The sequence below is a fragment of the Dermochelys coriacea genome, chromosome 3 (genome assembly GCF_009764565.3).
Source record: "Dermochelys coriacea isolate rDerCor1 chromosome 3, rDerCor1.pri.v4, whole genome shotgun sequence".
Taxonomy (NCBI): Eukaryota; Metazoa; Chordata; order Testudines; family Dermochelyidae; genus Dermochelys; species Dermochelys coriacea.
Window position 1 is genome coordinate 114250837 of NC_050070.1, and position 27541 is coordinate 114278377.

At 42.2% G+C, this 27541-nt stretch overlaps 1 protein-coding gene across 5 annotated transcripts in view; it reads left to right on the forward strand.

The window, feature by feature from the left end:
• UST (uronyl 2-sulfotransferase) overlaps positions 1–27541 on the forward strand; it is a 344421-nt gene that overhangs the window by 98533 nt on the left and 218347 nt on the right. The gene's annotated exons all lie outside the window — the stretch shown is intronic.

Here is a 27541-nt window from a genome sequence, read left to right on the forward strand (position 1 = left end):
AATTGGTTCATTGAAGTCGGTGGGAATGGGATCTCAAACCTGTTCTTTCCTGGTGCCAACATGATGCAGTTTATCAATACGTACAATAGAATGCTCAGTGGTCCTCTATTCTGGAGCAGTATTATCACTTGGTCACTTTAGGAAGCGTCATCAAATTGTTACAGTTATCGTTGTTCTTGTGAAGTATTTGCTTACAAATGCAACAGCCTAACGATTGTTTCTAAACCCTCACACTAAATCTCTTCCTCTCAGTGTTTCCCTTTTTAACAGCAAGTATTTCAACAGGTATAGTACTTCTAAAACCTTAAAAAACAAATGCAGAATACATGAACTCAGTGAAATTGGGGTCTATGTTAAAAAAAAAATCTGAGAGTAAATATTAAGAATGCAGCACTGGCTTATGCTGAGGACATACTCTTAAAAGGAAATGGTTATCAAGATACATTACTATTTCTTGATTTTTTTAAATGAGACTAAGTGTCTACACTGTAAACTTAAGTTGACCTACATTAGGTTGACTTACAGCCATGCAGTAATTACTGCGGGGGGTGATATCCACACTGCCCTTCTTCGGTTGGTGGTGTGCATCTTCATCAGGAGTGCTTCCACTGACTTAAGAGTGGCAGGCACATGCAGCCCCCCACTGGGAATAGGGCAGCTGCCCCAGGCTTCTTAGCTCCCCGCTTCTCACTGGGAGCTGGGCTCAACCCTGAGCATGGCAGCTGACCGCACTCTGGGCACAGAGCTTCCCCCTAAGCGCAGCCATGCCCTCAGTTGGGAGTGGGGAGCGGAGAAGCCCAGTGCAGCTGTTCTCTTCCTGGTGTAGGGGTGGGGTGCTGAGAAGCTCAGTGCGGATGCCCCATTCCTGGCAGGGAGCTGAGAGCCTGGGCAGCAGCCTGGTCAGAGTGGGGAGCCGGGACCCTGGGGTGGAGCATGGCTCCCTGTAGGGAACCTGGGTGGCAGCCTGAGCCAGGAGCCTGGGTGGCAGCCAGGCTGAGGAACCAGGAGACAGCTTTCTTGTCAATTTCACGGCCCCAGCAGAGCTGTGAAATTGACAATGACAACCAATAGATGTAAGTAACGCAGTGTCCATAGGGGCACTGTGTCCCCCTGACTATACTGATATAAGCCTACGCCTCTCGTGGAGGTGGAGGTATCATGTCAGTGTAGTAGGACACTTGCATCGGGAGGAGCAAGGCTGTAGCATGTACACTGACATAATTAGGTCAACGTAAACTGCCTTACTTTGACCTAACGCTTTAGTGTAGAGCAGGCCTCAGTAGTTGTGCTGTAGTGTCAGATAGTAGAAGAGTGGTAGATGGCAAACTGGTAGATTATAAAATTAAAAATTCAAAATTAGGTGTGTTTTATCAACTAGTGAATATAATATGGAAAACAATAGACATAAATAATACTATTGTATTTTAGCATTAGATTGTATCAGAGGGATAACCATGTTAGTCTGGATCTGTAAAAGCAGCAAAGAGTCCTGTGGCACCTTATAGACTAACAGACGGATTGGAGAATAAGCTTTTGTGGGTGAATACCTGATAGATGCACCCTTAATGCTGGAAAAACTGTGTCCACACTAGGCAATTTTAACTCTTTAACATATAATTTTCTAACCCAATGTAGTTATAGCTGTACAAAAATTCTGTAGGCCAGACCCCAAATCACTGCCTTCATTGGTGAGGGATGTGAAAATGGCCTGCATGCTGGCAGCAATTGCCAGAACCATTGTGCAAGCATAATGTTTCCAGGAGTGTTTGTGGTGGAGGAGTCAAGTACACTTATGTACAGAGTTAGGTAAGTGTAATATGCTGGTCCAACTTTTCTGGCCAGTGAATTGTGTGGCGTTATAGTCTTGCTGTGCTCTTTATCACTCATTGAGTTATGGGCACAGCTTTCTGAGCATTTCAGGAATGCAAGGATGAAGATTATGTCTGGCCTCTGCAAGAGGAAAAGTGGTGACAGGCTTTTTGTGCATCCTGGTACAATCGAGCCATTAATATATATGGTTCTCTGAAACCTAATTTGGTGTTACCTTAGCTCTGAGACTTTCCAGAAAAGACACATAATAAGACCTTTATAATGACATTGTTTTTGCTGCTTTATAAATAAATACAGTGAGTTTTCTTAGAAAGGAAGGCGTAATCCTGCCATGCTATTAATTTTACCATGTTAATTTTATTTTCTTATACATAGTGTAATATGGTGAGGTGTTTATATCCTAGTAATGTAAATGTTTTCTTTGCAAGGTTATGTACTGTGCAAATGATATACAATGACAAGATAAACATTTTTAAAAGGTTTCCTTTCCCAAATTATTTCTCATTTTTCTCTGTTACTTGTAACAGAGGTGTGTGTGTGTGTGTGTGTAAAAAAAAAAAAAAAAAAAAAAAGGGGGGGGGGAGGGGATGGGGAGAAATCACATGATGTACTGGCATTTTATAAATAGCAGATTGGCTTTGGCTGTGGATATGTTTTAATATGAAGGTTTGCAGGTGAACTCATTTCAGTGGGAGTTAGATACCTAGGGGCTTTTGAAAATTCCATGAGCATCTATCTGCATCTTTGAGAAAAAAACTGTAAAAATCTGGTCCTAAATCACTTAGGTGCTTTTGAAAATTTTATCCTTAATCTCTCAAAATACAACAAAACCTCAGTTTTAAACATCACACTCCCTCTCCCAGCCCATAAGCTATATTTTTTATCTAATTGCACCTGAAGAGCACAAGTATCCTTATGGGTTTCCTGCATGAGTAGTTATGAAGGTAGATCATTATAGTCCTAGCAGAGATAATAAAATAAACTTAAGTATACTCTCCACTTATAACTGCTAGGGTAAAAAGATAAAGCTAAATAATGTTTTTTTGTCTTGAAAAATTGTAGTTTCCTGTGTGTCCCTGAAAGACATTTCTTCTGTTGTTTGGGTACAGTCTACTGCTTCTCTCTTACCCAGAAACATTGTAGCATGCATGGTCTACAGCAGTGGTTCTCTAACTTTTTTTTCCATGACCAATTGAAAATTGCTGAGGGTCTCAGCGGACCACTTAATGATCTTTCCAAATGTTGTTAGTACCGTTAGCTAACTATTGTAAAGCGCTTTGGATAAAAGCGCTATATATAAAAAATTAATAATAAACGTTTTTTGTTCTACAAATAAAAGCACACAACTCAAATTTTAATATCAGTAGTCTTACCTCTTTAATGCGATGGATGTGCCCTCTCTCCCTTACCACAGCAGCTCCCGAGCTGCGGCTGGGAAGGAGGGGGTTCTCTCCCCCACCACAGCAGCCACAGAGCTGAGGCTGGGGAGGAGGGCCGTCTCTCCCCAGCAGCTGCAGCCCTGGAGCTGGGGAAAGTCGCCTCCTTCTCTGGCCGCCACAGCTCTGCATGTACCAAATTCCCCCCACTTCCTCTTCTCACCCCACTTCCCCCTCCCCCCTATTCCCCCCAAGGTCATCACATCATTTTACATGTGCATCTTCTCCATCACCAGGGGGGGGGAAGGAGGAAAACCTTTCATGGTGACAAGCAGGTAGGCTAATTCCAGCAGTTAACAAGAATATCAGAGGAACAGTGGGGGGTGGGGTGGGAGGGAGAAATACCATGGGGAAATAGTTTTACTTTATGTAATGACTCATCCATTCCCAGTCTCTATTCAAGCTTAAGTTAATTGTATCCAGTTTGCAAATTAATTCCAATTCAGCAGTCTCTCGTTGGAGTCTGTTTTTGAAGCTTTTTTGTTGAAGTATAGCCACTCTTAGGTCTGTGATCGAGTGACCAGAGAGATTGAAGTGTTCTCCAACTGGTTTTTGAATGTTATAATTCTTGACGTCTGATTTGTGTCCATTCATTCTTTTACGTAGAGACTGTCCAGTTTGGCCAATGTACATGGCAGAGGGGCATTGCTGGCACATGATGGCATATATCACATTGGTAGATGCGCAGGTGAACGAGCCTCTGATAGTGTGGCTGATGTGATTAGGCCCTATGATGGTATCCCCTGAATAGATATGTGGACAGAGTTGGCAACGGGCTTTGTTGCAATGATAGGTTCCTGGGTTAGTGGTTCTGTTGTGTGGTGTGTGGTTGCTGGTGAGTATTTGCTTCAGATTGGGGGGCTGTCTGTAAGCAAGGACTGGTCTGTCTCCCAAGATCTGAGAGAGCGATGGCTCGTCCTTCAGGATAGGTTGTAGATCCTTGATGATGCGTTGGAGAGGTTTTAGTTGGGGGCTGAAGGTGATGGCTAGCGGCGTTCTGTTGTTTTCTTTGTTGGGCCTGTCCTGTAATAGGTGACTTCTGGGTACTCTTCTGGCTCTGTCAATCTGTTTCTTCACTTCAGCAGGTGGTATTGTAGTTGTAGGAATGCATGATAGAGATCTTGTAGGTGTTTCTCATTCAGGCGGCTTCTGTGTTTTTATCTCAAGCTAAATATTAGGCTGTTGGAGTTGTAAATTATGTAGTGATAGATGGATGATTCCAAGGGGAATGATGTACATAAATTGGTAGGTACGATTTGGCCCTTAAATCCATTGATTAAAATAATATCTGTAAAGAATTTTTTAACAGGGCTTCTTATTTTACTACACCTGTCAGCATGCAGTTTTTTTTAATGTGCATAATGCATAATTGTAGAAGCCCTTGCTGTCGCATGCAATCCTGGAATTCACTTATCCTGGAGTTGTACTTTTGACTTGTTTAATTCATCTGTGATCAGTCTACTGGGTACTACTATGGGAAACTCTCCAATGTGTTTATAACATCTGTGATATTAATCGGTGAGAATTACAGTGTGTTCTAAATGAAAGAAAAACAAGAAAAGGGGATTTTTGGAGATTTAAAAAGTAAGTTTTTAGAATCAAGTTGATTCTAATTTTATATATCTGCTTAAAAAACCCCTTAAAAGTTAGAAGTGTTTGTGCATTTTAGCTAATGAACAATGATCACTTGCCCAGGACTGATGTAAATAATGGCTAATAACAGTCTTTAATTTATGATAGTGAAAAGTAACCATGGCCCAATTTGCAATCAATTTAGAGGTTGTGCAGAGAACCTTCTTATATTTTGGCATTCAACATGGATAGGTACCAGATAAGAATATTTTGAAATAGGACTGACTCTTTTTCCTCACGTGAAGAATGGAAAATAGCACTTTCAGAAAAGGACACGTTTTTGAAATGAGAAATACCCAGTGTGTGACTCATAGATTTCAGTAGATCAGGGCAGCTCTCAGTCATACTTCAAAATGGGGCAGCAGCAGCTTTCCCAAACGTAAGCAAAGAAAGTGAGCTGGTCTCACTGCTGCACCTACTCAGACGCTATTGCTCTGGTGGTCTGATTCTCCCTTTGGAGTATACTAATGGCAGAAAGAGCAAAAATCAGATTTAAAGTTGGCTTAAGTGGCCAGCTAAGGATTTACTGGACATAGAGGAATCCCCCAGTGACAGAAAGCTGGTGTAGCTGGCCTATGCTATCCTCCTTCTCAATCCTCAGTGTAAAGGACTTGGACAGAGCCATGCAGCATTCCAGCCATCCCCAGGTGTCGGAACAGATTCCTGGGTGCTGTTGCAGCTAATCATAACTTAAAGCAGCCTTAAAGTTGCTCTAAATTGCTCTTGGGGACTGAACCACCCCCTAGCTGGCCCAAGGATTACAAGATGTAAAGATGACATACCACCAGCCAACTCATCTTCACCATCTTTGGGTCCTCTGAGCACAGGTCAGCCAAAACCAAGAACTAGATCCTACAACTTTAACAGTTAAAAAAATAACTCTTCAAATAAAGTCCCTAGATTTCTCTGGTTGCTTCAAGTTTTCAGGCAGGTGTAATTAAAAAAAAAATTATGTTCTGGAGTGAACTTTTATTTATCTTTCCCATGTAAAATGGAGCCCAAGTAGTACCTATGGATGAAATAAACCTGTTTTTAAAAAATTTCTGTGCATTTGGTGCAAATTAATGATAGTAATAGACAAAAATAAATTGATTATTCCATTACATTAAACTGGGAGGAGAGGTAGATATGCTGGAGGGTAGGGATAGGATACAGAGGGACCTAGACAAATTAGAGGATTGGGCCAAAAGAAATCTGATGAGGTTCAACAAGGACAAGTGCAGGGTCCTGCACTTAGGATGGAAGAATCCCATGCACTGCTACAGACTAGGGACTGAATGGCTAGGCAGCAGTTCTGCAGAAAAGGACTTAGGGGTTACAGTGGACGAGAAGCTGGATATGAGTCAACAGTGTGCCCTTGTTACCAAGAAGGCTAATGGCATTTTGGGTTGTATAAGTAGGAGCATTGCCAGCAGATCGAGGGACATGATTGTTCCCCTTTATTGGACATTGGTGAGGCCTCATCTGGAGTATTGTGTCCAGTTTTGGGCCCCACACTACAAGAGAGATGTGAAAAAATTGGAAAGCGTCCAGTGGAGGGCAACAAAAATGATTAGGGGACTGGAACACATGACTTATGAGGAGAGCTGAGGGAACTGGGATTGTTTAGTCTGCGGAAGAGAAGAATGAGGGGGGATTTGATAGCTGCTTTCAACTACCTGAAAGGGGGTTCCAAAGAGGATGGATCTAGACTGTTCTCGGTGGTAGCAGTTGACAGAACAAGGAGTAATGGTCTTAAGTTGCAGTGGGGAGGTTTAGGTTGGATATTAGGAAAACCTTTTTCACTAGGAGGGTGGTGAGGCACTGGAATACATTACCTAGGGAGGTGGTGGAATCTCCTTCCTTTGAAGGTTTTAAGATCAGGCTTGACAAAGCCCTGTCTGGGATGATTTAGTTGGGGATTGGTCCTGCTTTGAGCAGGGGGTTGGACTAGATGACCTCCTGAGGTCCCTTCCAACCCTGATATTCTGTGATTCTGTGTGTGAATGTTCAGCAAACAAAAGTGTATTTTATTCCAGTCCTTGAATGGCTGTTTTCTCAGCTCTGCTGTGTCTTTTTCCCCAGTACAATTGAGGAGGTGAAACTGACACTTGGGGACAAATATTGCAGTCCTTACTCTAGCAAATCTACCATTGAGGTTGATGAGAGCTTTGCCTGTATAAGCACTGGGTAAGAGCTGCAGGATAGAGTCCTTAGCTTCTGCAGCTGATATATATGTGAATAAAGATGCTGTGCTGTAGGCACTTGATGACAGATAAAATCTATTTAAGTGGAGCTCTTTTTGGACAAACTTCCCATGGGATCCCTGTCATGGATCTGATGCTATTGGCAGCTGCTCAGGTATCAGCAAAGCCCTGTGCTTAGCACTTGTGTGACAGTACTCCAAAGCATAAAGTGAATACAGAAGTGAGTGTGGGGTGAAGATTAGGTCAAGAAGAGAACAAACAAAGCACTTACCAATACACAAGCTGAATCTGAACCGAATTTTACAAGTAACCGAGTTGAAGCCATTACAAAGATATTGGGGCTGTGGAGCCAGTTACTAAAGAAATGCAAATGTCTTGCATAAGAATGGCAACATTGGGTCAGACCAAAGGTCTGTCTAGCCCAGTATTCTGTCTTCCGACAATGGCCAATGCCAGGTGCTCCAGAAGAAATGAACAGAACAGTTAATCCTCAAGTGATCCATCCCCTGTCTTGGTACCATCATCCTAGGTTTCACCCACTGCTAGAAATATGGTACAATTGTGATAGCAGATACAGGCTGTATTATTTTTACTGCTTTTGGCCACAGACAGGTCTACAGTTAATCTTAATTAAAATTGGTTAGACTGTACAAGTCCATTGTCTCTTCTAGTTGTCAAGCAGAATTTTCTTTAAGGCAGCCTGTCTAAAAGATCATGTCATCATTCTAGGTATATATTTCCTTTTCAGTTCAGCTCCTGTGTGTATAGTAGCAACCAGGATTTTTTTTAAAGTCACATATATTTTATCTTCTCTTTACCTGTTAGTTTTTGGTCTGCTCCCCATTTATTTTAATATCTTGGACTTATTTCATGTTTAAACTCTAGTTTTTGACAGCTAAAATGTTGTGTACAGACTATCCTTTTTGCCAAAAGAGAGCTGCCTTTGGGTTTTTCCCCTGACTCCCTGAACGTCCACTTAACCAAATGTACAGCTACAATTGTGGTATTTTGGAGAGTTTTATTTCTGGGGTTTTTGTATGAGCAATATCTTTACTGGAGGGTTTTTGTTGTTGTGTGTTGTTTTAAGAAACATTTTTGCCATTATAATGCTGTTCAGTCTGAGTGATTAATTTGTTACTGGTGAAGTGCCAGGTATAAAGATAAATCTCTTCCACGTAATTGTTTATCAAGCATTTTAAAAGCAGGAATAGTAGCAGATGTGTGTTTGATAGAATAGCTAAACAGAACATTCCAGCTCTAAAACAAGTGGTGCATATTATTAAAAGCAAATGGTCCTACTGTGTGTGGAAGTCTAGGTTAAATATGGAGAAACAGCCAATAAAAAAAGAAGGCAGCAGCAGCAGCAGCAGCAAGAAATTCTCTTCCTTTTGCTATTTTTGTTGGCTTTTTTTATTTCAGAGATAATGCGGTGCATGTTTGTACAGTAGAGAGGTGCCTTTTTTACTTCAGAGATAACAATGTGGTGCCCATTTGTACAGAGAGGTGCTTATGAAAGCAAAATATGTTGTGGAAGTTTTCAAAAACAGAGTTTGTCAGCGTTTAGAAATGTAATATGTAAATCTCGCAGTGAAGTTTACTTGACTCAGTGGCTACTAAAAAAGCAAATACAATGAATAACACTTTAACATTTTAAACCAGAAGAATTAAAACAGAGTCCACGCAACAAAGGCAAAAATACAAATACTGTATTAATGGATTAAATTATCTTTAATTGAATTGAATGGGTAGCTCTAATGGAGTGTGAAATATTGGTGTGACATACTCATATTTGCCTGCCCCTCATTGACACTTACTTGAATATTTAATATGGTAGCTACAGATTCTGGGCATCATGTGGTCAAGCAACTGATATTTATATTACTATCTGTGTCCTTACATGACGCCGATCCTGATAGTGTCCGAGTGTCTTACAAACATTAATGAAGTTATCCTCGCAACACCCTGTAATGTGGGAAAGTATTATAATCCGATTCTTATCGATGGAGAACTAAGACATAGTGGCTTGTCCAAGGTTGTACAGAGAGTCTGTTAACAGCCTGAAACTGAAACCAGAACTCCTGAATTCCAATCCAGTGCCTTAACGCAAACCCATCCTTCACGTTTTAAAGGATGGTGTACACCTAGGAGACTGTACAAATTAGTTTGTGAAGTTTGATAAGCAGTAGATTGAATAAATGGAATATCTGAAAGTGCTGTGTGTTAGAAAAATGGTACAAAAGTTGATTTGTAATCTGAATCCTCCCAAAAGGTTTTGACTAAAAATATCTAAATTAACTGCTGAAATCCCAGAAACTATGATTCTGGATATTTTGTGCTATTTACGTACACTTGTACTAGAGTCTTTTAAATTATCTTTTTGTTATCCATCAATTAAAGTATTTCAAGAAAAAACTCATAATTCTGGTTGATATTCTACCACCATATATGAATGAGACGGAGCCCTACGGTAATGTTATCTGCTGAAAGATAGAGTACTGTAATGCTTGTGAGCGCACTGCTGGGGAGAAACCTCACAAGCTCATTTTTGTAGTCACTTAGGTGTAGCCATATGTCTCCAAAGATAAATAGGTGAACCTGGACTAACTGTAGTGTTGGTAGTGTGAAAGTCTGAATTGAGTACTGGAGAATTATGTTCTGTTAGTTGCACTTTTTTGTTTTTGTTTTTTGTAAATAGAATCTTGTAGACAGGAAATTATTTTATTCCGTTCTTCCCTGAAATAGCAAAGATGAAGGATTGTCCATTTTCTGCATGCATCCTGATTAACACGCAATACAGAATATCACTGTATAGGTAATTGAATGATACGGGTGGAGAAAAGTATAAAAAGACTTCTAAATTAAAACCAGACAACTGACATCAGTAGATAAATCTTTGGGCAAAAATGCCTATACTGACCTACCTCAGGAGACTCGAACAATAGTTAACTCTTAAGAACATAAGAATGGCCATACTAGGTCAGACCAAAGGTCCATCCAGCCCAGTATCCTGTTTACCTACAGTGGCCACTGCCAGGTGCCCCAGAGGGAGTGAACCTAACAGGTAATGATCAAGTGATATCTCTCCTGCCATCCATCTCCACCCTCTGACAAACAGAGGTTAGGGACACCATTCTTTACCCATCCTGGCTAATAGCCATTAATGGACTTAACCTCCATGAATTTATCCAGTTCTCTTTTAAACCCTGTTATAGTCCTAGACTTCACAACCTCCTCAGGCAAGGAGTTCCACAGGTTGACTGTGCGCTGAGTGAAGAACTTCTTTTTATTTGTTTTAAACCTGCTGCCCATTAATTTAATTTGGTGGCTCCTAGTTCTTATGTTATGGGAACAAGTAAATAACTTTTCCTTATTCACTTTCTCCAGACCACTCATGATTTAATATCCCTCTATCATATCCCCTCTTAGTCTCCTCTTTTCCAAGCTGAAAAGTCCTACCCTCTTTAATCTCTCTTCATATAGGACCCGTTCCAAACCCTTAATCATTTTAGTTGCCCTTTTCTGAATCTTTTTTAATGCCAGTATATCTTTTTTGAGATGAGGGGACCACATCTGTACGCAGTATTCAAGATGTGGGTTACCATGGATTTATATAAGGGCAATGAGATGTTCTCCATCTTATTCTCTATCCCTTTTTAAATGATTCCTAACATCCTGTTTGCTTTTTTGACTGCCGCTGCATACTGTGTGGACATCTTCAGAGAACTATCCACGATGACTCCAAGATCTTTCTCCTGATTAGTTGTAGCTAAATTAGCCCCCATCATATTTTATGTATAGTTGCGGTTATTTTTTCCAATGTGCATTCCTTTACGTTTTGTTGCCCAATCACTTAGTTTTGTGAGATCTTTTTGAAGTTCTTCACAGTCTGTTTGGTCTTAACTATCTTGAACAGCTTAGTATCATCTGCAAACTTTGCCACCTCACTGTTTACCCCTTTCTCCAGATCATTTATGAATAAATTGAATAGGATTGGTCCTAGGATTGACCCTTGGAGAACACCACTAGTTACCCCTCTCCATTCTGAAAATTTATAATTTATTCCTACCCTTTGTTCCCTGTCTTTTAACCAGTTCTCAATCCATGAAAGAATCTTTCCTCTTATCCCATGACAACTTAATTTACGTAAGAGGCTCTAGTGCGGGACCATGTCACTTCTTTACTAACTCTGAGAAATTACTGCCTTTGGAACAGAGAGGTTTATCCATAGGAGAATTTTGCAATAGGGCACTCGGTTTCTGTGTATGAGAACATCAGTAGCCCCTAATGTAGATCATTTGATTTCTGATGTGAAATCTTTCACAGATGCTTATTAAATGTTTATTTCTGGTTTTGCTCAAAAGACTTCATATTTATTATTTGTGTTCTGATAGTATGAATAGACCCAATCTGGATTGTGTCCCCACTGTATATATAATATATAGTTAGTTTATGTATAACAAGTAATACATTAAACTCTCCAATATCATATTGTTTCATACAGAAGTATCATTACATTATCAAAGGCTGTTATGAAACATTTAGGCTTTCTTTGTTACATTGCATACTGTATCTAAATAATTATCCAAAATATCACATCCTCCTTGTTAAAGCTTGACAGCTCTATATATCAATGAACTTTAAGGTGTAACTAATACGTGATGTAATTACTCTATTCCTGTTCACCCACTAAGATGTCTTGCACATATTCAAATGTTGCGGAAATGTGTTTTTCAGATTATTTTTTACTGTTGCAAACCTCTTCAATATGTCCCTTTTCCTCTGCTGTTTCTTCTTCAATCATCCATCAATAGTAATAAAATATAGCAATGTATGGCTGTATCCAGGAAGGGATTAAATTACAGTATCTAATTCATCAGCATTAGTAATACATAATTTCACAAAATGCTGTGTAAAAACAAAATACAATAAAGCAGAACCAACTTGATTATCCAAATGTCAGAGGACACTAAAGCTAATTGAGGCCCATTCTGTATAAACTTAACTTTGTAGAGAATCGTTTATCCTGGAGGATGTTTGTGGCATAGGGATAGCATAAAAAAAGCTTCAGGGCAACTTGTGGGAGTAGGAACATGAGCTACAGTAACAGAGTATAAGGTGAATGTTGCCAACTCTTCTGGTTTTTAGCACCAGTTTCATATTGTTTGATACTGTTCTTACAGTTTCAGTTGCTGGAATTAAGTGATTATTAAATATCAGCTGAGATATTCATGTAAAGTTTCTAGCCCTCATGGTTGCAGAGAAAAGATTGAAAACAAAAAATGAATGTACACTAAAGACTCAGAAACCAGAAGATAAAAATTAAAAAATTATTTTAAAAAAATCTTATTCTTAAATTCCTGATTCTTGCTGGCCTGACTTTTTTTGAACTTTTGGCTTGGCCACACTCTAAGGTGCGATGAAGAATAAAAACTGGAGATGTCATGTGGATGGTCAGAGTTGTGCAGAGCCTTGATGGCGATGATGCTGAGTTCTTTGAGTGAGGGTCCCTATCTGTATTCCATTGGGGGTGCACATTTGCTCCACGAGTCTGACCTAGGAAGATTTTTGTTAGGAATGTCCATTGATCCATGCATGCACAGTTCTCCTCCCTCATGCTTCAGATTAAGAGCATGTGGTAACAAAGACTGACCACCTCTCTTGTTCCCTTCTGCCGCCCCACGTGTGAGAAGGACACTCTAGTGTTCAGCACTTGCTTCCTTCATGGATTTCTATGTAAATAATTAAGTCAGTTTGCTTAGCTAGGATAATAGTTTTAATAGGCATTTAATATAGTTAGATTTAGGGGTATCCCCCCCCAATCCATACTCTTCAAGATGATTATGCCCCAGAACCCAGGCTTTAAAAATTGTGCCTCTTTCCACCAATCCTTCCTGGTCAGCAATGACCACGTCTGCTGCCTCTGCAGCCTTCCCTCCAAGTGCTCAATTTGCCAGTCTTTTCCCTCAAGATCCCATGAGGCACATAAGTACTGATTGTGGAGGTTGCTCATCGACAAAGCAGTGAGACCTCGGTCTGATCTGGGCCTGAAAGACCCTCCCACACACACACTGGACATTGGGCTGCAGGGTCACAGAGTGTTCCACCAGGCTCTGTGGCCTCCATTACTGCTTCTGGGAGGGGTAGGAGTAACTCCTCCTCCTCCTCCCTCCAAATAAAATCATGGAGAAAATTCACTCACAAGAGGAGGGATAAATTCCATCTGTCTGAATCCTCTCCTAAGAAGGGAACCTCTTCTTACAAATCCACTGGGACTTTGCTTTGCAATATCACAACAGCTATTTTCAGAGCCTGGTACCAAAATCTCAGCTCCAAAAGGAAAGTCTGCTGCGAAACTGGCACCATTGGTTGCACCAGTACCATCCAAGACACTGTTGAAGGAAAAAAGCATTGTCTGCATCTGAAACCTACAGTATCAGGATGTTTTACTAGGGAGTCCTCTGCACCAAGAACTATTTCTAAGCTGTCTCTGACAGTGTAGCCAGAAAGGAACCCTTTACCCCCTCATTAGAGGACAAATACATCACTTAACCAGACATCCTTGTCATGCAGGATCCTGAGTCGCCCATCCTTTTGGGCCCTATCATCTCTAGAGAAATTTTGACTCCATCTATCCAGGAGTGTCCTTCCCCTAGACCTTCTGCAAGTCAAGGTCTCACTAAACCGAAGGTACTGTGTCTGTCTGTCTGCAGAAACTCATCCTCCGATATCTTCTCTTCGCAGAGATACTAAGCATCCGGTACCATTGGCACCACCTAGGGCACACAATCCCACCTTTTCATCTGAGGACTCAGACGCTGGTGAAGGAATGTCACCTTCCACACTGATGTGCCAGCTCTCAGTCTGGAAAGGGTGTCCAGAGTCTCATGGGCTCCATCGAGATCTCAGCAAGTAGTTTAAGCTCCACAGGAACATTGGTACCCTAAGGCTTGGGGATGACCCTAACCCCCATTTCACCCCTTCCACTGGTCCTACTGGCAAACATCTGTTGCATCAAATTGACATGTTCCAGAAGGGACTTGCAACATGCCTCTCTTTGCATGGAGGAAGTAGAACCTCCTCACAAGACAACGGAGGAGGAGGAACTGGACGAAGCTCTTGAACTACTGATCTGTCAGGGTCCTCGTTGTCATACCCAGATGAGGCAATTACATGTGCCTCACCTTCTCTGCCTGATGATTTCAGGAATTACTAAAAAGGGTAGCAGAAAAGCTCCAAATCACATTAGAGGAAGTGCAAGAAGTCCCCTTCTTCTCCATCGAATTCTTAGACATGTTATAGAATGTGGGACCCAGCAAAGTAGCCTTGCCTATTAATGAGGCCATCATGGAACCACCAGAGGTGGTCTGGCACATGCCGGCCACATGTGCTCCTACCCGCAAGAGAATGGAGAAATAATATTTTGCCAAGCGGCTAGAATTTTTATGTACTCGCCCAACTTCAAATGCACTGGTGGTCCAGGCAGCATCGGAGAGAAGCAGAGACTAGACAAGATCTACCCCTTCTGATAAAGAGGTTAAGTGTTTTGACTTTTTCAGTTGAAAAGTCTTTTCCACCAGCCTTCAGTTCAGAATAGCAAATTGTAAAGCACTAATGGTCAAGTACAATTTTGTGAACTACAGTAAATTCACAGAATTCTCAATTAAAATCCCACAAAAATTTAGAGAACAGTTTGAAGTGCCCATCAAAGAAGGAAAGCTGATTGCAAGATCATCGCTGCAGATCGCACTTGATGAAGCTGATATAGCCTCCTATGCAATGGCCACTGCAGTCCTCTGGGTTCCCAAGAGAAGTCCAGTCCATGGTACAGTCAGGCCCGCTGACAGCAAGTCCGGGGCCCAGGGCAGAAGAGTCAATGGGCCCCCAGTGAGGTGCTGGCTCTTCCAGCATGGCCAGGGCTTCCACATTCCTGCTCAGCTGCCTTTTGCCGCCGGTACCACCCCGCACATGACTAGGAGCATAGGCGCCGACTTCCAGATTTCCTGGAGGGTGCTCGACCCCCCTGCTCCATCCTAGGCCCATTCCCCCAATGCCCCACCACCTCTTCCCACCTCTGTTCCACCCCCTCCCCTGAGGGTTCCCCATAGTGGGGGGGGGCACGATCTAAAGGTGGGAGGGGGTGAGGGTTCCAGCTGGAGGTGCAGGCTCTGGGGTGGGGGCAGGTGTTTGGGGTGCAGGAGGCTTCATCAGGCTGGGACAGAGGGGTTTGGAGGGTGGGAGGCGGATCAGGGCTGGGGCAGGGGGCTGGGGGCTGGAAGACAGTCAGGGGTGCAGGCTCTGGGCGGCACTTACCTCAAGCAGCTCCTGGAAGCAGTGGCATGAGCCTCCTCTAGCTCCTACATGGAGGCGCGACCAGGTTGGTCTGCGTGCTGCCCCATCCGCAGGTGCCGCCCCTGTAGCTCCTATTGGCCACAGTTCCCAGCCAATGGGGGCTGCAGGGGTGGCATTTGGGGTGGGGGCAGCGTGCAGAGCCCCCTGGCTACCCCTATGTGTTGGAGCTGGAGGGGGCCAGAGAAAATTGGCTGGCAGGCCGGATGTGGCCTGCGGGCTGTAGTTTGCCCACCCCAGTCTACATCCAAGCAATATGTTGCAGAATGGAAAAGTGTCAGCAATAATTCCCTCAGTGAACAAAGGAGATTGATTCACAGCTCTCGACTTGAGAGATGCCTATCTTCATAAGGGATCCACCCAGTGCACAGGAAATTTCTCAGATTAACTGTACATTTGAATCACTATCAGTACGAGGTACTTCCCTTCAGCCTTGCTACAACCCCAGAGATGTCAGTGGCAGCTCACCTCTGCTGCAAGGGAATTTTGATCTTTCTGTACCTCGTTGACTAGCTATTGACAGAGAGATCTTATCAAGAGGACCAATCATTGACAACAGCCATACCCAAGCTACTACTATTGCTGGGAATCTGTGTAAACAAAGAGAGATTCATATTCGTACTCGCACAGATGATAGAATTTATTGGAGCAACACTGAACTCTAGACAGGGTCCTAATCATCATATGCAGATGAGGCTATTACACCAGGCTCCCCTTCTCCGCCTGATGATTTCAGGAATTACATTTCAGGAAAAGGGTGGCAGAAGGGGTGTGGGAGTCCCATTCACTCATCGGCCACCCGAGAGAATACTGGTCATGGGCACCATCATGTCAGGTGGGGAACCCATCTGGACGAGTATACAGTGCAAGACGCATGGACTTTACAGAAGTCCAGAATGTATATAAACCTTTTGGAACTCAGCGCCATCCGCGGAGCTTACAAATGATTTCTTCCATACATAAAAGCAAGGCGTGTTCAAGTACAGTCAGACAACATGTTGGCAGTATTCTTCGTCAACAAGCAGCTGTTCATAGCCTTCACAGAGAAAGCAGAGCACAGATGCTGGCCTGTTTAGGCAGCCTGGCTTGCTAAGGATATCACAATGTAGGGAGTGAACTTTGCAGCCTGGAAAAGCCCTAATCAGGAGGGAAGGAAAAATGCGTGTTTGCCCAAGAGAGGTGACAGCTGAGAAGACAGGAGTCTAGAGTGGGTGCCCTTGGTGGACCACCAGGTTGGCCTGAACGGGGACAGTAATAAGCCTTAATTTTAGGGCCTAAGTAATACAATATGTAATCACATATTTCATTATCAGCCATGCATAAGATGTCAAAGGAACAAGGTAAAATAGATTAGAGTACAGCCAAGACATTGAGAACTGCCTGTTGGGACTACTGTAAAAATCCTTGTCTAATTCATTAATATTGTTTGCATTATTTATTATTAATATTACTGTAATACTTAGAGGCCCCTGGTATAGACTAACACTTCATGTAGTATCCTTTATGAGGGCCTGATCTGAGATCAATAGGAATCTTTCCATTTACTTCAACAGGCTTTGGATTAAGCTATATGGTCAGACCACTTGTTTCCAGGCAGAATTCCCAGAACTCTGACGATGTTTGCATGGATTTGTTTCTTGAGATGTTGCAGGCACCTTACAGAAGCTATAAAAATGTGTAGATTGCTTTTAAACAATTTTTAGTAAGTTAAAGAATCTGAAACCTTGAGGTTACCCGGATTTAGTATCCTAGTATTATTTGTCCTCTGTATTTCTGTTTTTCATTTATCTCAGTACTTAGGGATAGTGGACCTCTACAAGATTTTATTTTTTTTACTTGTCCTGCCAAATGCATTAGTTGCCAGTAATAACAAAAATCTGAAATGCTGATTTGAAAAAGTAGTTCGTTTTTCAATTGAGTCTGCAGCTTAATGAAAAGGAATCGGAAGAATCAGGTCTGGTTGTTTTTGTGCTTTATTTTCAATGTTCTATGCAGCTCTGCAGGTTAGCTAGGTAGCTCTGTTGTTCTGGTTTCAGGTGTATTTTCATTCACCTGTAGAAGATCTTGTCTAGTCTATTTTAAAATTGATTAGTTTCAGAAGTCTGTGTTTTGTTCCAGTGTCACTACAACCTGCAGCTAGGTGTTCTATCCCTGAAACTGAGCAAGATAGCATCTGATGCACTGGGGAAAAGGAAACAGTGCTTAAGCAGTCTTCCTTGTTTTAGTTTTGGCCTTTTGGAGTTTCATATGTCTCAATTACATTCACTACTAAACTGCATCTGTAACTTAAGCATTTCTTTGGTTTTGATGCTTTCAAATTGCTTAAGATTAGTTTAAGGGGGCTTTGTGATCAAAGGACTTTTGAGATACTCCGTTTTTGAAGAGTTCATCTTTGAGAGAGAAGTGTTGCCCCTTTTTGGCCTGAGCCATTTGCCAGTATTCGGGGACTGGCTAGTTTGTTTCCAGTGGGAAAAGAAATGGATTAAGTGAGTCTCATATTTCTCTAGTGTAATCTTATTTATTTACCAACTCTGAACAAACAGGAGGCAGTTCCTTGCTCACAATTTCCACACCTGCCTTTCCAGCCAGTCCTGTGCCCCAAGGAACTCTGTCTCTGCTCTCTCCAAGGGCCATGCTCACCACTGCTTCTTGTACTGTCTGTTGGCATTCTCTTGACTTTTTGGTTGCTCTCACACACATACAACTGCAACAAATCAATTCTCCAGCTCCTGCGTTTGTGTTCAGTCCCCAGGAAAACTACTAAGTCCATGTAGCTTAGCTTCCGCTTGGCCTTGCGTGCAGCCTAGTGCCTTAGCCAGTGGCTTCCATTCTATCCAGCTATCCTACATCATAAAGAACTTAATTGCTCCTTCCATTTAGCCTGAATGAAGGGTTTCTACCCCACCCACCAGCTTTAACAAGGTCTTGGATTGCCTATAGATCAAAGAAATGCCTGATGGAAGCCTTTAATGCCTTCCAGCATAACAGAGGTATATGAATGCCTTGCTAAGTGCAAATTGGAAAAGAACACCACTTTGAGACACAGCTTCTCTCTGGAATTCCAGATGCAGATGAGGGTCCAAAACAAACCGCTAGGTTGCAAACCAACTTGAAAAAGAGAGAGCTGATGCAGCCCTTGACATCTGCTTAATTCTTTAGCTAAATCACCTTAATTCATGATCTGTTTCAATCGCACACCAAGAAAGTAGAGAGATTCTACTGGCAAGATCTGTTATGACGCAGAAAGTCATCAACATATTGTTGGCATAGCCGTTACAAGTGTCTCGCTTTCTCCCTCTATGGCCTTGTGAATATAGAGCCCTATGTGACCCCATATCAGACCTCTTAGAAAAAAGGAGGAAATTCCCATCATCAACTTCTAGAACCTCTCATCAGTAAAGAAATGGAGCCACCAAAGAGGGTTGTTTGCCCATCTACTGTATGGAATTAGAAAAGGAGTACTTGTGGCACCTTAGAGACTAATAAATGTATTTGATCCGATGAAGTGAGCTGTAGCTCACGAAAGCTTATGCTCAAATAAATTTGTTAGTCTTTAAGGTGCCACAAGTACTCCTTTTCTTTTTGCGGATAAAGATTAACACGGCTGCTACTCTGAAACCTGTATGGAATTAGGCTCTTTTGGTGTGTGGTTATAAGGTTGAACTTATTGACATTTGTTACCATTTATGTTATGTAGGCTAGTAAATTTGTTCCTCTGCTGGTAAGTTTTGGCAGTTCTGCAAGACCCAGAACTTACTGTATTAAAATTATTCAAGTATTAATGTGTTTTGTTACATGCACCTAGTCCTTGGAACCAGAGGGCTAACAACAAGAGTAGTCTATACTGTAACTACAGTCACTGTCTTGTAAAGTGTAACCAGATCACCACCACCACCACCACAATATAAATGTCCAAATATGGTCTAGTTTTCTTGTTTCCACTGAGGTACCCAGAGAATTTTTCTTAGGTTTGTTCCTCCACTGGTGCCACCTCCATCTCCTGCCGTCTGCCTTTTGAGTTGTTTTTTGTTGTGATGGTAGGAAAGCTAAGCTGAAGTGATTGTCCTGAGAAGTTTCAATCCCTGCCGCATATGGAGCTGTGTGATAATGAAATGCTCCTGTCAAGACTTAGTCCTATTTATAAGGAAGAGACATTTTGGACTTTCTGTGACAATCCAGAAAAGAGAGATATGGAGCATCTTTAAAAGGACAAGTCTCACTATGCAGATGTCTGCACGTAAGCTGCATTGGAATATCAAGATCCCTTACAGCATCTGTTATATAGTACACAGGAAAATGGGGTCCTGGTCCATGAACTGTGCTCCTAGATACCATAGTAATATAAATAAACAAATTAACAATAACAATGTTCCTCTGGGGCACTAAATAATATGATAAAGTTGCCCATTTGCTGCAAAGGTTGTAATTTTTTTGTTAAATTTACATAGTCTATTATAAACTGAGCTTTTAAAAACTCTAGAGTTTATCTTCAGTTGCGTAATTACACATATATGGAATGATCGTTACTTAAAGCATTTTAATTTTGGCTGCCTGTAACCAAACAAGCTTCTGAAAATAATAGCTGTAAATGTTGGATTTCTCGATCATCACCTGATCAGCAATGAATCTTCCTGGTTACATATATACTTGGTTTTCTTGTGTGCACGTGCGTGTGTTTGTGAGAGAGAGAGAACACTGAGAATGAACTAGGCAACTTGGCTTCACTTCTACTTTTCTTTAGGTGGTAAAAGTATTCAAACGTGGAGTTTTGGAGGAGAATATACAAAGGTGTGGGGTGGTTTGGTTTGGTTTTGAAAGAATGATGTCAAGGGTGTAGATAAGCAAGTTGGGGGATTTAGTTGAAACTGTAGAGGAACTGATATACAGTGAAGCTCTGCATATGGTGAACCACATGTAGAATATAAAACCCTTATTTTTTCATCGCATTGCAAAGTGCAGTTCTGCTTAGCCTGTGAAAATAGACTTCACTGTGGCCCACATTTAGTGCCTGGCTTAAGCACCCTGAGCAGATGCATGAATGCAGAAGGAATCCTCTCTACCTGAAGGCCACAGACTTCTTCCATGGATATTATTTCATCAGAGTACCTGGGTCATGACCTCCTAAATTCTTCATCTGTCTCCCTCTAGGGGCAAGAATGGACCTTTAGCCATGGCCTGATCATAGCTCATCTCACATTCCCTGTCATGTAGGGGGCTTTGCCAGAGCTGGACTTCATGACACAGGGGTAGGAGGTGTCCATCCCTTGAGTGGCCCTCAAGTATCCAGAACGCCTTGTGTAGAATAACTGCACCAGTCCTTCTGTGAAGGAGAGGGCTGTATTTGTCCCTGTATGGTATGACAAGCTTCTCTTCCACATAGCATGATGAAGCAAGTGTATGTCTACACTTCGAGCTGAGGATGTAATTCCTGGGCTAGCACTGATTGAGTTAGCACACTAAAAATAGAGTGTAGCAGTAGCAGCAAGAGGGCATAGCCACCCGAGTTGCCCATAGTCTTGGATGGCTACATACTCAGGGTGGCTAGCCCCTTCTGCTGCTCACGCTGCTGTGGCTACCCTCTATTTTTAGTGTGCTAGCTCAGTCAGAGCTAGTGTATGGCTCCTCAAGCTGGGAATTGCACCCCCTGCTCGAAGTCTTTACATACCCTAAAAGTACATGATCAAGGTATACCTTAAGCTTTGTTAGGTTTCAGAGTAGCAGCCGTGTTAGTCTGTATTCGCAAAAAGAAAAGGAGTACTTGTGGCACCTTAGAGACTAACAAATTTATTTGAGCATAAACTTTTGTTTGTTGTACATTGAATGGAATGAAAATGAGCAAATCCAGAACATCAATCACTTGAGTCTTTAAATCAGAGAATGTTTTATGGTCCTGTGATATACTAACAACATTTTTATTTCCCTGTCATAGATCCTGTTGTGTAGCATTATTCAACATAATAAAAAGTGTTTGACATTACCCAGTCAAGCATCATGGACAGTTGTTTTGGACAGGCTTAGCAGCAGCTATTACTACCAGACATTACATCTGTCACTTGTGGAGTTCTACAGCTGCAGATGCTAGAATTATTTGCTTAAACAAAGGTTTCAGAGTAGCAGCCGTGTTAGTCTGTATTCGCAAAAAGAAAAGGAGTACTTGTGGCACCTTAGAGACTAACAAATTTATTTGAGCATAAGCTTTCGTGAGCTACAGCTCATTTCATTGGATGCATTTGGTGGAAAATACAGCGGGGAGATTGATATACACACACAGAGAACATGAAACAATGGGTTTATCATACACACTGTAAGGAGAGTGATCACTTAAGATAAGCCATCACCAGCAGCAGGGGGGGAAAGGAGGAAAACCTTTCATGGTGACAAGCAAGGTAGGCTATTTCCAGCAGTTAACAAGAATATCTGAGGAACAGTGGGGGGGTGGGGTGGGGGGGAGAAATAACATGGAGAAATAGTTTTACTATGTGTAATGCCTCATCCATTTCCAGTCTCTATTCAAGCCTAAGTTAATTGTATCCAGTTTGCAAATTAATTCCAATTCAGCAGTCTCTCGTTGGAGTCTGTTTTTGAAGCTTTTTTGTTGAAGAATAGCTCATCTTAAGTGATCACTCTCCTTACAGTGTGCATGAGAAAATCTATTGTTTCATGTTCTCTGTGTGTGTATATCAATCTCCCCTCTGTATTTTCCACCCAATGCATCCGATGAAGTGAGCTGTCGCTCACGAAAGCTTATGCTCAAATAAATTTGTTAGTCTCTAAGGTGCCACAAGTACTCCTTTTTGTTTTTGCTTAAACAAAGTAATACTTTTTGTAGGAAGTGTTGATAATGAACTCATAGGACTCTAGGCTCCAAATGGAAATGTGTTATGATATTGTGTAGATCTTGTGTGTGGCTAACCTCTATAAAAAATATAGCAAGTTCCATGTTCACTTGCTAAAGAAAGCTTTTAATGCCTCCGGAATAATAGATCTTACCAGGTAATAACCAAACACTTCACAGCTACCAAAGGTATTATGGATGGTGCTAGGATTTCACGGTTCAGAAGTAAAAATGAAGGCCCCAGATATTAAACAACATTAAGCTTTACTGCCAAGAATGAGTGTAATTTTGGGAGGGTAGAATTTAAAGGGTGTACTGCTGTATCCTGTGCTTATCACTCTTGACAGTGAATTACCATAAATAGTATGTTTACTAGCATGTATCAGGCATTTGGTTTCTCCTTTCACTTTTTGGTCAAATGTGCAAAATGCTTAAGAAAGAGAGATAGAATTTCCTCTTTTCAGAGTGCTATCCATGTTAGTCTGTATCAGAAGAAAGAACGAGGAGTACTTGTGGCACCTTAGAGACTAACAAATATATTTGAGCATAAGCTTTCGTGGGCTAAAGCCTGCTTCATCAGATGCATGCAGTGGAAAATACAGTAGGAAGATATATATATATATAGATAGATAGAGAACATGAAAAAATGGGGGTTGCCATACCAACTCTTCATGAGACCCATCGATTAAGGTGGGCTGTTATCAGCAGGAGAAGAAAAACTTTTGTAGTGATAATCAGGATGGCCCATTTCCAACAGTTGACAAGAAGGTATGCATAACAATAGGGGGAAAAATAAGCATGGGGAAATAGTTTTACTTTGTGTAATGACCTATCCACTCCCAGTCTTCATTCAAGCCTAATTTAATGGTGTCCAGTTTGCAGATTAATTCCAGTTCTGTTGTTTCTCGTTCGAGTCTGTTTTTGAAGCTTTTTTGTTGAATAATTGCGAATTTTAGGTCTGCAATTGAGTGTCCGGGGCGTTGAAGTGTTCTCAGACTGCTTTTTGAATGTATAATTCTTGACATCTGATTTGTATCCATTTATTCTTTTGCGTAGAGACTCTCCGTTTGGCCAATGTACATGGCAGAGGGGCATTGCTGGCACATGATGGCATATATCACATTAGTAGATGTGCAGGTGAACGAGCCTCTGATAGTGTGGCTGATGTGATTAGGTCCTATCATGGTGTCCCTTGAATAGATATGTGGACCCAGTGGCAACGGACTTTATTGCAAAGATAGGTTCCTGGGTTAGTGTTTTTGGTGTGTGGTTGCTGGTGAGTATTTGCTTCAGGTTGGGGGGGGGCTGTCTGCAAGATCCAAGATCTGTGAGAGTGAGGGATCGTCCTTCAGGATAGGTTGTAGATCTTGATGATGCGTTGGAGAGGTTTTAGTTGGGGGCTGAAGGTGACGGCTAGTGGTGTTCTGTTACTTTCTTTGTTGGGCCTGTCCTGTAGTAGGTGACTTCCTGGTACTCTTCTGGCTCTGTCAGTCTATTTCTTCACTTCAGCAGGTGGGTATTGTAGTTGTAAGAATGCTTGATAGAGATCTTGTAGGTGTTTGTGTCTGAGGGGTTGGAGCAAATGCGGTTGTATCTTAGAGCGTGGCTGTAGAGAATGGATCGTGTGGTGTAGTCTGGATGAAAGCTGGAGGCATGTAGGTAAGTGTAGCGGTCAGTATGTTTCCGGTATAGAGTGGTGTTTATGTGACCATCGCTTATTAGCACCGTAGTGTCCAGGAAGTGGATCTCTTGTGTGGACTAGTCCAGGCTGAGGTTGATGGTGGGATGGAAATTGTTGAAATCCTGGTGGAATTCCTCAAGGGCTTCTTTTCCATGGGTCCAGATGATGATGATGATGTCATCAATGTAGCACAACTAGAGTAGAGGCATTAGGGGACAAGAGTTGAGGAAGCGTTGTTCTAAGTTAACCATAAAAATGTTGGCATACTGTGGGGCCTTGCGGGTATCCATAGCAGTGCTGCTGACTTGAAGGTATACATTGTCCCCAAATGTGAAATAGTTATGAGTGAGGACAAAGTCACAAATTTCAGCCACCAGGTTTGCCGTGACATTATCGGGGATACTGTTCCTGACGGCTTGTAGTCCATCTTTGTGTGGATTGTTGGTGTAGAGAGCTTCTACATCCATAGTGGCTAGAATGGTGTTTTCTGGAAGATCACCAATGGATTGCAATTTCCTCAGGAAGTCAGTGGTGTCTCGAAGATAGCTTGGAATGCTGGTAGCATAGGAGAGAGGAGAGAGTCACATAGCCAGACAATCCTGCTGTCAGGGTGCCAGTGCCTGAGATGATGGGGCATCCAGGATTTAATCTGGAAAGTTGCATTCAATTAGAAGAATCGTTCTACTTCTCTGACTGGGATCAGCTAGGTGCTTGGGATACTACGTTGATGAGTACCATACAGATGCCTAAAAATAATGAATCTGGGCCAGACCTTTGTCCCCCAATGCTTTTTCTGGCAATCCGCAGCTGGCAGAACACTGATACACCACAGACTAAACTGGCCACAGAATTGGGAAAGTGCGTGCCTTCCCCCAACCCTCTGCCTTGTTCCTATGTTGGGCACATCTTGGCTAGAGTCAAAGATGTAGCCCTGTATCTTGAAATATTTTACTTCACCCTTTTTATTTTTTGTAATAAGTTTTTTTTTCTTGAGTGAGTCCCTAAGTGAGTCCCTTTTTCTAAAGGAGACAAAGGGCTCAACTCATTGGCCTGAAATTGCTAATCTAATAAATTAGATGTGTACTTGAAATGGAGTATAGTACCACTCTTCCCAGCTGATTTGAGTCCGCATAGTTCAGACTTCCAAGCAATAACTGCTCTAGCACACACATGTAACTTGCTGCAAATTTACATTGGAACACCAGTCTCTCAACCCTGGTTTCTTAACAGAAGCCATTACAGAACCGTGATATAATATAAAAATAATTCTATGAAACAGATTTAGCAGCACATCCAATATCCCCCACATTAGATGAAACTGTGACTCCCCTGAGGGTGTGAGCTGGCACTGTGGAGAACAACAGTGCAATCTGTCTTTTCATTTATTGCCCCAATCATCAGATCGCTAAATGATACTGTTCTTGCATAGTTATGTATCAGTTGTTTGAGCTGTACCTTGATTTCAGCCGGAGTTGGTTTTAGCTGAAAGGACAGTTTGTGCAAGCCACACAGGCATGCACAAACTATGCACCTAATTTATTTTACACTGTTGTTGATTATTTGTATTACTGTAGAGCAGTGATCCCCAAACATTTGAGGGTTACCCCCCCTTCTCTGTGTCTGCACCTCCTGTCCCTCCCCCAGAGCCAGGGCCAGGGCCAGGAGCATGGCTCTGGCTCGGGGTTGGGAGGGTGTGGACAGGAATAAGGAGGCCGAGGCTGGGGCCACAGCTGGGGGTGGGTCTGGTGGCCAGGGCTTAACCAGGCCTCAACCAGGGGCCAAGGCTGGAGGGGGGGCAGGGCTGGGACTGGAGCTGCAGCCAGGCGGCCAGCAGCCAGGCCTCTGGCCAGGGGCAGAACCGCACCAAGAGTGGGGCCAGGTCAGACACAGGGCTGGGTGGCCCTCCCTCCCTCTTTCCCTCCCCACATCCCTCCTCTCTCCTGAATGTTCCTCTAGGCACCACAGTTTGGGGACCTCTGCTGTAGATCTTAGAAAGCCTAGTTATGGACCAGGATCCCATTTTGTGAAGTGCTGTGTAAACACAGAATATAAAGACAGTCCCTGCCCTCAAAGAGTTTACAATCTACCTATAACATTGATGAATACCACTCATGTTTTGCACTTTCCATGTCTCATAGGTACAGTTTAAGTGCAATTATACTAGGATCTGTCTGTTACACAGTGGCTCTCCTTTCGTATAGCTCTATAAAGTGGACTTGACAATATCCAAGTCATCATTGGTGACACTCAATTAAAACCTTTGACACTTGTGTGTTTTATCCTACTGCTTTTTTTTTCCCAATTTTCCTTAATAAATATTTGGCTGTTGACAAGTTAGAATGCATGTGGTTGTAATACAAAAATTCTCTGTCCACAGGAGAGAGAGAGAACAGAGTTTCTCATTGGTTCTGCTAGGCCTCCTTTTCTCAGAAGATGAATGGGGCAGTCAGGTTTAGTTGTGCTGCAGAATGCACACCAGTAGTAGAACGTTTTTTTTCTCATGAGTGTTCCTTGACAGCTGACTGAGTCAAGAGAAATAACAGTATTCAGGGAGCTGTAGATCATCTGAAATAGCTCAAAGAATAAAGGTATGGTGCAGTGTTCTTCGATACACCATGTTCAAACAGACATTTGGAACTCAGATGGAGGTGAGATACAGGTTGGAGGTAATGGTTTAGATCCCAAATAAGAAAGGCGCAGTAGAAATAGTAGAGGCAACTAACGAGGCTTTATTGATTTTTGCCTTCGCTGCCATTAAGGAACTGCCAAAGGGCAGCTGAACAGGGTTGGAAACTGGAGGGCTTGTTAAAAGAAAAAAGGCAAAATGAGCATACACTTTATGAAAGGGTGTTAAAGGAAAAGAAATGAACTTGTTTTCACCAGGTTGGAAAAACCAGAACTGCTGAATACATGCAAAGCTAGTATTGCCAGATCCTCCTTGCAATGAAAACTGTTGCTTTGTGTTGTAAAAATGTAGATTTCTACCCTGATTAGCATGAGGGAAGTGCAGACAGCAGAAAGAAAGCTGTGCTGTATTTTTGGCTCACAGTGAAGTATAATTGAAACAAATGATTAAGACTCTAGTGGCATTTGAACGAAAAAGACATTCTAAATTATGGCAGGATATATGCTACTTAAAAGATTTACAGTTCAGAACTAGCTTTCGGCCAGTGTTGTCTGTCTTCATTTTGTTGTAGACAAAAACCCCTAAAATTGGCTAGCTAAATGATATCCAGTATGTTTTCTTTTCTTTCCTTGAACAGCTGCACTAGGATAGATATGAATACTGGGAAAGAGCTTGTTGCAGATATTTATGTAATATACAAAATGATTTTGTTTAAGGAGCTAAAGTGTATCCTAACAGTGAACTCTCTCGCTTGCCTTACTATTAATTGAGAAATTCATCAACTGTTTCCTTCCCTTAATACCATGGGCTGTGAGTATCATAGGCTGGGGGAGGCTGTGCCACCCCAAACAGCCAGACGTGACCCCGCCCATGCTCCGCCCCCAGTCCCCCTCCTGCTTCCTGCTTGGCGTGGCTCCAGTCTCCCTGTGGGATGGCCCCGGTTTGGGTCTCGCCACCCTCCCACCTGTC